The 13021-nt window shown below is 36.7% G+C and overlaps 1 pseudogene; it reads left to right on the top strand.

Annotated features, from left to right (window-relative positions):
* The first annotated feature begins 2324 nt into the window (after positions 1-2324).
* LOC148213054 (uncharacterized) lies at positions 2325-10819 on the top strand (annotated as a pseudogene).
* The last annotated feature ends 2202 nt before the right edge of the window (positions 10820-13021 follow it).

Here is a 13021-nt window from a genome sequence, read left to right as displayed (position 1 = left end):
TATATACGTGTATAAACAGAATTTGCAGAGGCGTAATGTGAAATGCTTTATTTTTTTTTATTAATTGTGTCACAAAAATAGAACTTATCGGTTCACCGTATTTGTTCATTTATCTGTTCACTTTATTTGATCTGTTCACTATTTTTATTCATCTGCTCATCATATTTGTTATTTGCTCATCGTATTTGTTCATGTGGTCACGATATTTGTTCATGTGGTCCACGTATATGTTCATGTATTCACCATATTAGTTCTTTGTTCCACGTTCTTAGTATTTATATTTCTAATTATACTTTATTTATTATATACTTTTTTAATATTTATGTGTATCATTTTCAATAATGATTTTATTGTTTAAATTTGTCTTTTTTTACAACTTTTGATAATGGTTCTCTTATTTAAATTTTGTTAATAGATTTTAATTTAATGAATATTTTTTTATTTAGATATTTTAAAATAAAAGAATTTGAAGTGGCCACTAATCATGTTGAAGGTGTGATTGGTAACCCAATTAGAAGAAAGGTAAATTAGTCTATGCATATCAGATTGAGTTCAAAAGTCCTTTGTGTATAGGGAAGGTGTTGCCTTGATGTGTAGGGAAGGTGTTAGAACCCTACAACACCCATGAAAACAATTACCATTATTTTATTTTTTTATTATCCAATTTATTAAATTATTAAAGATCCACAAAGATTTATTTTATTTTATTTTAAATGTCTCATGTTTATTAATACACATTTTAGAAATAAAACATGAATTAATGACTATGAATGACATAAATGCCCTTCAAAATATAAAATTTTATTTTAAGAAAAATTTCATGTATTTAAGAAATTTAATAAATTCTTTAAAAAAAACACTACTCAATCTCCCTTTTATTTGTTTAGAAAAATTGTGAGTGACTTTAATTTCATTTTTAATTGTTTAATGAAAATTTTTGCTTTTAATTATTGAATTTCATTTTAAAACGAAAATTTCATGTATTTATGGAATTTATAAAATCCATAAATAGAACACTACTTCGTGGAAATTTATATTTTTATTTGCAAGAGAATTTTCATGTATTCATGAATTTTAAGAAAATCCAAACAGTATTGATTCTCAAATTTGTTTTCTATTGTTTGTCAACAAATTGGTTTTTAGAATTTTGTAAAAATTAATTTTTGGAAGGAATTTCATGTATTTCCGTGATTTTATCAAAAATCCATAAAAGAACACTACTCAATCTAAAAAATTAAATATTTATTTTTTTAATTTATTTTGAAATATTAGAAAAAGAATGCACTTGATTTTCTATTTTTATTTTGGCATTTTATGTTTAGATACATTGAATTTCATGGAGGTAAGGAATATAAAAATATATATAACAATAAATGGCATAACATCATGATTTTAATTCATATAAAATAATAATTAACAAGAAAATAAATTAGATCTTCCATGTTATCTAACAATAGAAAATTTAAATGAAACTAACAGTAAAAATGTAGTTCAATGGATACACATTACAAGATAGAAACGATGTCAGTATCTCAAACACATTAACTAATATGTGAAATTGAAATTGTGGTGTAAGTCAAAATATGTTCCATAAAATAAAACCACAAAATAAAAGTGCAACAAAATTGCATTTCCTCCTATTCTAATTTAAAATAACAATAATTAAATAAAGAAAACGAAACGAAAGAGAATTTCAAACATTTCCATAAATGTTGATTACAATAGGATTTGGTAGATTAGAGACTGGCACCTACGAGGAAGAGATTTTCTGGAGAATACCTTCTGCATCTCCCCTCCCCCGATTGGAAAAAAAAAAAAAGATTATATTGGGAGTAGTGATTAGAGAGATTTTGAATAGAGTCCGTTCTGTATTTTGATATTCCGCCAAAAATTGATAGAGACCCCACTCTCCCCGTGTGTTTTTTCCATATACCTCGCAATGGAGATGTTGAGTTGAACCAAAAAATGAACGGACGGCTTAACAGTGTACCAATTGGAGAGATAATAAAGAAAGAAATTTCGTTAAAAATGGAATTTTGAGAGATGGAAAGATATGGTAAAAAATTCCACGTATTTTTTCTCTCTGTATTTTTGTGTGTTTCTTCCTTCTCCTCCGTGCTCTCTCCCCTCAAAGAAAAATTAATCAATTTATATAGACATAAGAAAAACTTGGAGGGAAAGGAAATGAAAGTACTCCGTATATGCGTGGGAAGGAGGTTTTTGATATTCCAACCAAATTGACCCTGTGTGTTTTTTCTCGTGTATGGAGATACCTCTCTCCCTTGACTATCGATGTGAAACCTATTTATAAGAAAAAATAGAGAATGTGGGAGAGTTTTGATAGGAGAAAAAGATGGAGAGTGGAAAATGTAACAGAGGGAGAATGTGGGGAGAGAATCGAGAGAGGAAGAAAATTTGTTGGGAAGAGGGACAAATATGTGATTGAGAAGGAGATATTGTTGGGAGAGAGGTGGAATATGGAGAGTGGGAAAGGGAGAAAGAGAGAAATATGGTAGGTGGGAGAAAACAGGGAATGCAGTTATGGAGAGAATTTTTTTTTTAATACAAAAATTCAATTTTATAATTACTTTTTTACTTTTTTCTTATTATATTTATATTTTTGTGTATTTTTAGAATAAATATCAAATAAAATTAAAAATGACGCGGACAAAATACCGTATCTACAATTCTTTTAAAATTTGGTTAATAAAATATTTGAATTGAAAAAATATAGTAAGATTCTTCTATAAAAAATGGGTTGGGAAAATATAGATAGAATTCTATAAAAAGGAAAAAATAATACATTCCTTTTAAAATCATTTTAGAAAGGATAATTTTGTACCTAAAAATTAGCAGAGAACCACCTATTTTACATTGAACATTCTTGAAAACTAAGGGTGTGTTTGGGAGTGATTTTGGCCCGACAAAAATTACTTTTGCGTTGCCCAAATCACTCCTATTTCCATTGATCATATTTCACAAATTAAAAAATTGATTTTAGGAAAACATAAAATCACTTAAAATTTATTTTTAAGGTATCACTTGGTGGTGATTTTGAAAAATGAATTACTCTTAAATCTCTTTTTTCAAAATCACTCCATCTACAGACACTCCCAAACACATCCTAAAAGTTGTTTGACCATTCTTTGAAATTATCCATTTTAGAAATTTACTTCATGAGCATGTATGTTTGGGTTATATTAGTAATGTTAACATCTATATAAACTTGAAAATCCATAAACAAGTAGTGGTAGACACCAAATTCTCACTTCAAAAATTAATAACACTAGATGACTCCTCCAAAGACATATTTGAAGGGATATCGAATCCGCAGTGGAAGTGCGTGAATGCTTGTGCTTTGATTTTGTTTTATGAAAAACTAAAAAGAAAAGAAATTAGCAACACAAAGAAGGAGAACCTACCTTTGAAGATCGTTCTTCAACAATAGCACCAACGCCACTAAGAAGCCTTCCTTACTATCCTCTAGACAAGAACCAATTTGTGGGAACCGTTTTTAAAACATAGATTTTTTAGAGAGATTGTGAGAGAAGCTAATTTGTCAGAGTTCTCCCAAAATGCATCAAAACTTTCATACTGCAAACTCTTTGCATTTGATAGAAGAGTGGGGGTGGGGAGCAAGTTAACTCCCCATTTCACCATAATTCCACTTATGTAAGGGGTGGGTCATTTAGTCAATTAAAAACAAATTTAATTAAACTAAATAATAAACATAATTGAATTATTTAACTAATTAATTATATTTCTATTTTAATTAAATATGTAATATTTAATTAGAACTTTATTCAAATGTACATCTATCTCATAACCCATATATGTTTAATATGTATCTCGTGCATCCACATTAATTTAACCTATAATTTTAATATGAATCTAATTAATATTAAATTTTAGTTGAATCTTATTCAAATAATTCTTTCTTAACACTGTAGTATTAATTTTGAATTCTTATTCAAAATTGATTATATAACATATATCAATATATACATTATATAAATAATGTATACATTATATACATTCCCTTATTAAATTTGAAAATTTCAAATCCTTGATCTTCATTTTACCCGCTGTGAGCTAGCAAGGGGATCTAATGGGCCTATAATTAAAAGCTCAAATGATACAAGATTAATTAGTTAAACTTATTAATTAAATTATGGTTCACTCCAAAGTAAAGACTTACAGCTGCACTTTTCACATCGTAGAATATTTTGCTTCCATGGATATAATCATAATGAATAAGTCAATCCTTCACGAGTTGTCCGGAACTACAGTTGGGTCAAATTACCGTCTTACCCCTATAGTACTTCTTGCTCCTTAAGTACCATTGATTTTCTAATGAACACTTGATAACTCTCCAAAAGAGAGTTATTTGAGGGTAAATTTCATATACTTTAGCTAAAAGTATCGTCCATAGTACCAAATTTACACTCATGTATGTGCAAGGAACAATATAATTTCATTGTCTTTGTTTTTGTTGACTATGTAGAATTTAGAGGAAATATCCTCATTTTGGGTATTTTGATGCAACATTGTTGATGTTGCAGCATCGAAATCTAGAGAAAGCAGAAAACGACAAAAGCTGATAGTGACAAGACTTTAACTGGGAGTTACCACAGTAAAACCGGAGAATCATTTGGGAGTGAGAGCTGGGGGCCCACTTTATCTGGTGGTCCCCTTAAAAACCAAGTTGGTATATATACCTACATTGAAGGAAGCCTCCACACACACTTTTTGAGAAAGAACTCTCACTTCACTAAAAAAGGGAAGCTCCCAAAAAGTCGAAGAAGAAGAGGACCCCGAAGCTGTAGCAGACTAAGACCAGCAAACCCATTTGGAGCTGAACATTTCAGCGCCATCTCTTTCTCCTTAGCTTCATCTTTGTATTTCTTCTTATTTTGTCATTGTTTTCTCTTTATAACCATACGTAGTTAAACCCCATTTGCGAGGGGAGGATGTTGTGAACTCTTAATGAGCTGTAGACTTTGTTATTGTTTTAAATGATGAAGAATATTGAGTTGAATGTTGTTTTTAATTATATTTTCAATGTGCTTGATCAACATGTTGAGATACCTTTATATTAACTCTTGGGAAATTGTAATAGGATGTGTTTAGCTTCAACTCGTGCTAGATTTTGCTTTAGTTAGAATGTGGGTACTTAGGAATAGAGCTCACATAGCAAAGTTATAAATGTATTTGTATGCTAGCAAGTTTGTCTAAATCTTGAGTAGGAGAAATCTGGGAGGTCTGGGAGGACTCCACGTTTGTTTTGGCCAGTATTTTATCATCATTTATGATGTAGCATCGTTTGCATAAGTCCACAAAAGTCACATAGACTCTTCCCCCTTACCATTTTAACATCAGTGCTTGAGTTCTTATTTGTGTATGTTCCTTAGTCGGTTAGAGTTATTTGCTCTCAACTTGGTTTAAAACAATGAATCGTCATTGTACTATTTGGTTCAAGTTTTATTTGCTTTCCCTGTATTACAAACATCTTGGCTATTGGTGTGTTGTCTTAAATGAAGCTTTGAAGTGTTAAACTTTCAATCCCTGTGGATACGATCTCTTTTTATCACTTGCTACAATGGTTGTGTACACTTGCACAAGGGAACATAAATCGTACAACAAGTTTTTGGCGCCATTGCCGGGGATTGATTTTGTTTTACACTTTATATTTTTACTTAATAAGGGTTGTGTTAGAAAAATCTCTTCTAATGACTGTTTAGTGGGCCTTAAAGGTGGATGCACGATCTGCAAGGGTTGGAATATGTGCTTGATAACGAAATTGAGCGCACATTTCATCGTAGAAGGAGAGCACAGCGAAGACAGCAAGTGGAAACTAACCCCATGGATCAGTTGCTAAGAAATCCCAAAATGGTAGTCCCAATCTAGTGGTTGAAGGAGATAATGGAGGGGAAGTGGCTGTATCAGCAGCTGTTCCTCCTCTTAACGCCATTCTGTTGGCAGATTATGGAGAAAGAGCTATTCGAGCCTATGTTGTGCCCGCACTTCATGGGTTTCATCCAGTTACAGCAAGGCCAAAAATAGAAGTTGAAAGGTTCGATTTGAAACATGTTGTGTTACAAATGCTCCAAACAATGGGGTAGTTTTTTGGTAATCCATCTGAGGACCCCCATTTGCATTTGAGGTACTTTCTTGAAGTAAGTGATTCTTTCAAGATGCAAGGAGTATCTAAGGAAGCATTGTGTCTGAAATTGTTCCCCTACTCGCTGAGGGACAAGACAACAGACTGGTTGAACTCTATGCCAGCTGAATCCATTACATCCTGGAATGATCTTGCAGAGAAATTCTTAATGAAATATTTTCCCCCAATCAAGAATGCTAAGTATCAAGGAGACATTAATAATTTCCAGCAGAGGCATGGAGAATCAGTGAGCCGATCGTGGGAAAGGTTTAAGGAACTGCTCAGAAGATGCCCTCACCATGGCCTGTCAAAGTGTATTTAGATAGAAACCTTTTACAACGAGCTAAACCAAGCAACTCGAATGGTAGTTGATGCATTAGCGAAATGAGGCATTATTGTCCATTGATGCATTAGCGAATGAGACATTATTGTCCAAGTCATATGTGGAAGTAGTTAATATTCTGAAGAGACTTTCTGCCAATAATTACCATTGGTCAGACTCTATAGCCTTAAATGACAGAGGAAATTATGGAACTGCTAACATCGGTGAAATGGCTTTGCTAAAGGATCCAATTGCAAATTTAACCAATATGGTAAAGAACATGAGTACTGCTACAACACCATCAGCTAGCACAGGAGCAAATAAGATAATGGCTACATCATTTCACTATGACTCTTGCCCAGGGAACCCACCATTAGTGTGCTATTTAGGTAACCCTAATAGAAGCAACTCCTACTCAAATACTTATAACCCAGGGTGGAGACAACACCCTAATTTCAGCTGGGGGGAGGGGGGGGGGGGAATCAAGGAAAACAAGGACATCAGAATGCCGCACATTATCAACAAAAAACAAATCAACAGCCACGACTGTTAATACCTAGCCAACTGCAAAGGGTAAGACCAGCAACTAATGTCTCTAATCCTATGGAAGCATTGATGACGAAATATATGTCAAAGAACGATGCAATGATTCAAAGTAAGCTCTACTACCTTAAGAAGTCTGGAAGTTCAAATGGGACAGATGGCAAATAAGTTGAAAAACAAACCTCAGGGTACCTTGCCAAGTGATATTGAAAATCCAAAAAGGGAGGGGAAGGAACAGTGCCAAGAATTGACTCTACGCTGTGGAAAAGCATTACCACCTCCCTATCTGTCTCAGATGCAATAGGACGATGTGACACCACAAAAGGAACCTCAAGTAGAGAAAGTAACAGAGAGTGTTACAGAGAAGATGCCTATCGATGAGAACATGGTAAATGATGTTGGAGCATCATCTGAACAAATGGGTCAACTTGAGCTAGTGGTATAGCAAATAAATTAAAGGCAGAATGAACCTGAGACTGATAGAGGGAAGAAAGCAGCGGAAGCAGAACTAATTGAGGAAGTATCTATGGAGACACCAATCATAAAAAAATTAAGGTACCAGTGGAATACAGACCACCACCGCCATACCCTTAGAGGCTTCAAAAGATAAAACAGAATTTACAATTTGACCGTTTTTTTAGAGGTGCTGAAACAACTCCATTATTAACATACCTCTAGTTGAGACTCTTGAACAGAGGCCTAACTATGTTAAATTCCTCAAAGACATTTTGACAAAAAAACAAAAAAAAGGAAACTAGGGGAATTTGAAACAGTGGCCATTACCAAAGAGTGTAGTCCTATTTTGACAGGAAAACTTCCTTAAAAGATGGGAGACCCAGGAAGCTTCACTATTCCTGCATCCATATGGGGTAAAAATGTGGGTCATGCACTATGTGAATTAGGGGGAACTATAAACCTCATGTCTTTGTCGGTATATCAGAAACTGGGGATTGGAAAAGCAAGGCCAACTACAGTTACTCTATAGTTGGCTAACAAGTCTATCAAACATCTAGAGGGTAAGATTGAGGATATCTTGGTGTAGGTGGATAAATTTATCTTCCCAATTGATTTCATTATATTGGACTACGAAGCTGATAAGGTGATTCCAATCATTTTGGGAAGACCTTCCCTATCCACTAGTAGAGCCTTAATAGATGTGCAGAATGAGGAATTAACTATGAGAGTAAATGGCCAGTAGGTGACATTTTCTGTTTTTAATTCTATTAAGTTCCCTGCTGCTCTCGAAGAATGTTCTCTGTTAAGGCTTGCAGATGATTTCTGAGTGAAGAAGTGTAAGCAGAAGAGCTAGGAATAGTTTTTGAAGCTGAATATAACGAAGCCAAGTTGTATCAATCTTTTAAGAGTGTAGTGCAATTGGAGGGAGTAATAAAAAGGGCATTTGAATCATTGGAGTGAGGGACATAGATCAAGAGCCATTAAAGTCATATGTGGAAAAAGCTTCTAAGTTGGAACTCAAAACTTTGCGAACCCAGTTGAAGTATGCTTATTTAGGTGAAGCTGAAACACTACCCATCATCATTGTAGCAGATTTGGCTAAAGAGAATCCCAATTGCTAGCCGTGTTGAAAAACCATAAAAAAGCTAATGGGTGGACGTTGGCAGACATAAAGGGAATCAACCCAAGCTACTGTATGCACAAAATTAATCTGGAAGAAGGATGCAAAAATTTTGTGGAGCATTAGAGGAGACTCAATCCTACTATGAAGAAAGTAGTCCAGAAAAGTGAACCATCTTTCGATTTTTCGAGTTTTAATGAGTCCGAAAAAGAATGTTTTCATCCACTGAAGTTAGACGTTGTATTTAAACCAAAAGTAAACCATCTTTCAGTTTTCCGAGTTTTAATGAGTCCGAAAAATAAAGTTTTCGTCCACTGAAGTTTGATGCCGTGATTTACCCCAAAAGTGAACAATCTTTTGTTTTTTCGGGTTTAATGAGTCCAAAAAATAAAGTTTCCATGCACTAAAGTTTGACGTCGTTATTTAAACCAAAATTGAACGATCTTTCAGTTTTTCGAGTTTTAATGAATTCGGAAAAAGAATGTTTTCATCCACTGAAGTTTGATGCCGTTATTTAAACCAAAAGTGAACCATCTTTCAGTTTTCCGAGTTTTAATGAGTCCAAAAATTAAAGTTTTCGTCCACTAAAGTTTGACGCCGTTATTTAAACTAAAAGTGAATCATCTTTCAGTTTTCCGAGTTTTAATGAGTCCAAAAATTAAAGTTTTCGTCCACTAAAGTTTGACACCGTTATTTAAACTAAAAGTGAACCATCTTTCGATTTTTTGAGTATTAATGAGTCTGAAAAATAATGTTTTCGTCCACTGAAGTTTGACGCTGTATTTAAACCAAAAGTGAACCATCTTTAGATTTTTCAAGTATTAAAGAGTCCGAAAAAGAATGTTTTCGTCCACTGAAGTTTGACGCTGTTATTTAAACCAAAAGTGAACCATCTTTAGATTTTTCGAGTTTTAATGAGTCCAAAAAAGAATGTTTTCGTCCACTGAGGTTTGACGCTGTTATTTAAACCAAAAGTGAACCATCTTTAGATTTTTCGAGTTTTAATGAGTCCAAAAAAGAATGTTTTCGTCCACTGAGGTTTGACGCTGTTATTTAAACCAAAAGTGAACCATCTTTCAATTGTCCGAGTTTTAATGAGTCCGAAAAATAAAGTTTTCGACCACTGAGTTTGACGTCGTTATTTAAACCAAAAGTGAATTATCTTTCGATTTTTCAAGTTATAATGAGTCCCAAGAATAAAGTTTTTGTCCACTGAAGTTTGACGCTGTGATTTAACCCAAAAGTGAACCATCTTTTGATTTTTCGAGTTTTAATGAGTCCGTAAAATAATGTTTTCGTCCACTGAAGTTAGACGTCGTTATTTAAACCAAAAGTGAACCATCTTTCAGTTTTCTGAGTTTTAATGAGTTCGAAAAATAATGTTTTCGTCTACTGAAGTTTAACGCTGTGATTTACCCCAAAAGTGAACAATCTTTCGGGTTTTTGGGTTTTAATGAGTTCTAATCTCCACTTCTCCTTTTCCTTCTACTTCTTTCTCTATAATCCTTCCTTCTCCATACTTCGCTTCTGTCCAAAACCCGCACCCTCCTACAGCAAAAATATTGCTCCAGCAACAGAAGCCCTACCATGCCTCATGTAAAAGCCAAAACAAGAAAAGGAAAGGACATCTCGCCTTTCAGCCCAACCTCGTCCCATTTGCCTTAAAAATCACAAAGAGAAACCCCCTGAAAAATCTCCTCCCTTACCAGAGCAGCAACTATACGAATAGCTGCATCTAGAGGTAGTACCTTCGTCCCCAAGGAAGAAAAAGCCAGCGAAAAAAGGGCAAAAACCTACCAAAGTGAAGCCTCCACCAGAGCCGACCGAAGAAGAATAAAGGGTTACCCCAGAGAAAGAAGTGCTCGTAGAAGAGTAGCCAGTGGAGCGTGAAGAAGTCCAGCCCGAGGAAAGAAGTGAAGAGGAAGCTCTAGCCTTCTCCCCTGAAACATTGAAGGTAGTAGAGGAGTTTGTCCAAACTCTATCAGAAAATGAGCAGCACCTCATGGGTTTCAGAAAATGGAGTTTCTGCAAGAAAGGTGAGCCAAGTGGAGCTAAGAATGCCGAGGAAGAAGAAGTGCTCGACGATGCTGGTGCCAAAGAAGAAGAAGAAGTTGCCCCTGTGCCCACCAGAAAGTCCCTAGAAAGAGAAAGGGCTCCCCTCAGATGGTCCCTGAAGCTGGGAAGAAAGCCAAGCAGGAGGTTGTTGCAGAAAAACTAAAGGTAGGCATGCAGACAAAAAGAAAGGGAAAGCAAAAGTTACCGCAGGGCAACCAGAGTTCGAGCGGTTCATTGATGCTGTAACATCTAAGCGTTTTGATGAATTAAATGAGAGCAACTTGCTGAGTGAAAGGGGTTTCCAAACTGACTCCTCAATGCCAAAATTTGTCACAAATACAGTCAACAAGCATGAGTGGCAGTCTTTCTGTGCAAAGTCCAAGCCTGTAGTTATTCAGATCATGCAAGAGTTTTATGCCAACCTTTACCCTTTAAGTCCCTTAGGAGTAATGGTGAGAGGCACGAGCATCTGTTGGAATGCGAAGCTATTAATGAGGTATATAATTTGCCTAACTACTCTCACACCACTTTTAATGAGATGTTAGCTACTCCATTTGAGGAGCAGCTTAATAAAGCTTTAAAATGCATTGGTGTGGAGCGAGGCAGATGACAGTTATCAGCAAGGGGAGCCAAAACCTTTTTGCTCGCGTTCCTAAAACCCGAAGCAAATGTATGACACCACCTACTCAAAAGCAAGCTCATGCCAACAACACATGATGTATCTATCACCAAGGAAAGAGTGATACTGTATTATGAAAGGTTTGAAAATCGATGTGGGCCAGCTTATCGAAAGAGAAATCGTTGGGTTTAAGAAAAGGAAGCAAGGCAATTTATTCTTTCCCAACCTCATCATACAATTGTGCCTCATTTCGGGTGGCAAAACAGAAGAAATTGATCAAATGTTCAAGGACAAGGTAGTGATCATTGATAGGTTAAAGGCAGTCACTGCTCGGCGTCATTGTACCCTACTTGGCGCATCGTGTCGTGGTAGGATGTAGCGTGGTCTCGGGATCCACCGACTCATCATATTTGTTGATGCGAGGGCCCTTAAACCCATTCGACAACTCCACAGCTAGGATTTTGTTCGTGAATGGTTTTTGGGCGATCTTTGATGGTTCGTACTGCGTGGTGGGTCTGGCGCCTCCAGTTCCAAGCTCTTCTCTTACTTGGTTGAAGATTTCCTCCTTAACACAGTCTAAGTCTTCCTGGCCGATCTCAGTTTGGGACCCACTCGGCCTAGTCGATATCTCGGTGCTAGTCTGGTAGTCTATGTTGGAGCTGGGGTTGCTCCGAACTTGAAGCGGATTTTTTTGAGCTTATCCTGAAGGTCCTTCGATCCTTCCGGCAGCCCTAGAGACGTAAGGGGGTCCTTGTTTCCAAGTCCTCTCCGAGTCGAGACCTAGAACTCCCCTTCGGTTGCTTTCCCCTCGATTGCACTCCCATTGGGCGGGGGGAAGATCCCACGAGTTCAGTCTTCCAGAACGACTTCCACCAATTTCCTCATCTGGGTAGCCATGTGGGCGTTAGTGGCCCACATCTTGTTACGGAACCCCGAGCTCTTGCAGTGGGGGCTCCCGCTTTCCATTTGTCGATATGGTCGATTGGGCGAAGAGTGTTGACGGTATCCCATGTCACCCTTGCTTTTTGCAGCGTAGGAGGAGTCGGGGCAGGTTGATCAACAAGCTTGTCACGCCAAGGCTCCTCGTCGGCGGGATTCTCGTAGGATGACTACTTGTCAGAAGTCATGCCAACGATGTCTTAATGCGGAGAACTAGTTTTCGTTTTGGATTGAAAATGTCGTTCCCCACAGACGGTGCCAACTGTTGGCGACAAATTTCGGTGGAAAGCCACATGTCACACGAATGAACAGTCCGGTCTAGGAGCAAGTGGACCTGAAACTAAGAGAACTCGACGCCGGTGCGGTGTCCTGCCTAAAACACTCCGACGATCAAGTCAGTCATCAAGAAAGTGATAGGAATAAGACACCTTAAGTATAAATGACAGGTTCTTCACTTACTTGGTGAGGGTGAGGGTCCTTCCTTTTATAGCTTCGGGCGGCTAACCAGAAAGAACGACGGTTAGAGATTGCAGGGGCGCGACGTGCCGTACGTAGAGCATCGGGGAATATGCTTCTGACAGCCGTGGGGTGGCAACACCACCTACGGCTCTGGGACTTGTCGCCTATAGTTGTAGGGTGCACGTGTTGTACCGACAATGTGCGCCTTCTGCGATGGTTATGTACGAGGCATAACCATTTATGGTCCATCGTTCCCTCGTAAGCAGACGTGTGTCCTGCTCGGCGATACCATTTTGTGGAAAGTGATCGTATGTGGTCCCACACCCGTTGGGAAGCATACACGCGTCC

Source organism: Momordica charantia (assembly GCF_013281855.1).
Source record: "Momordica charantia cultivar OHB3-1 chromosome 1 unlocalized genomic scaffold, Mcharantia_2.0 BLBB01000001.1, whole genome shotgun sequence".
Lineage (NCBI taxonomy): Eukaryota > Viridiplantae > Streptophyta > Magnoliopsida > Cucurbitales > Cucurbitaceae > Momordica > Momordica charantia.
The sequence above is the reverse complement of the archived record's forward strand: the minus strand, read 5'-3'. Positions and strand labels throughout refer to the sequence as shown.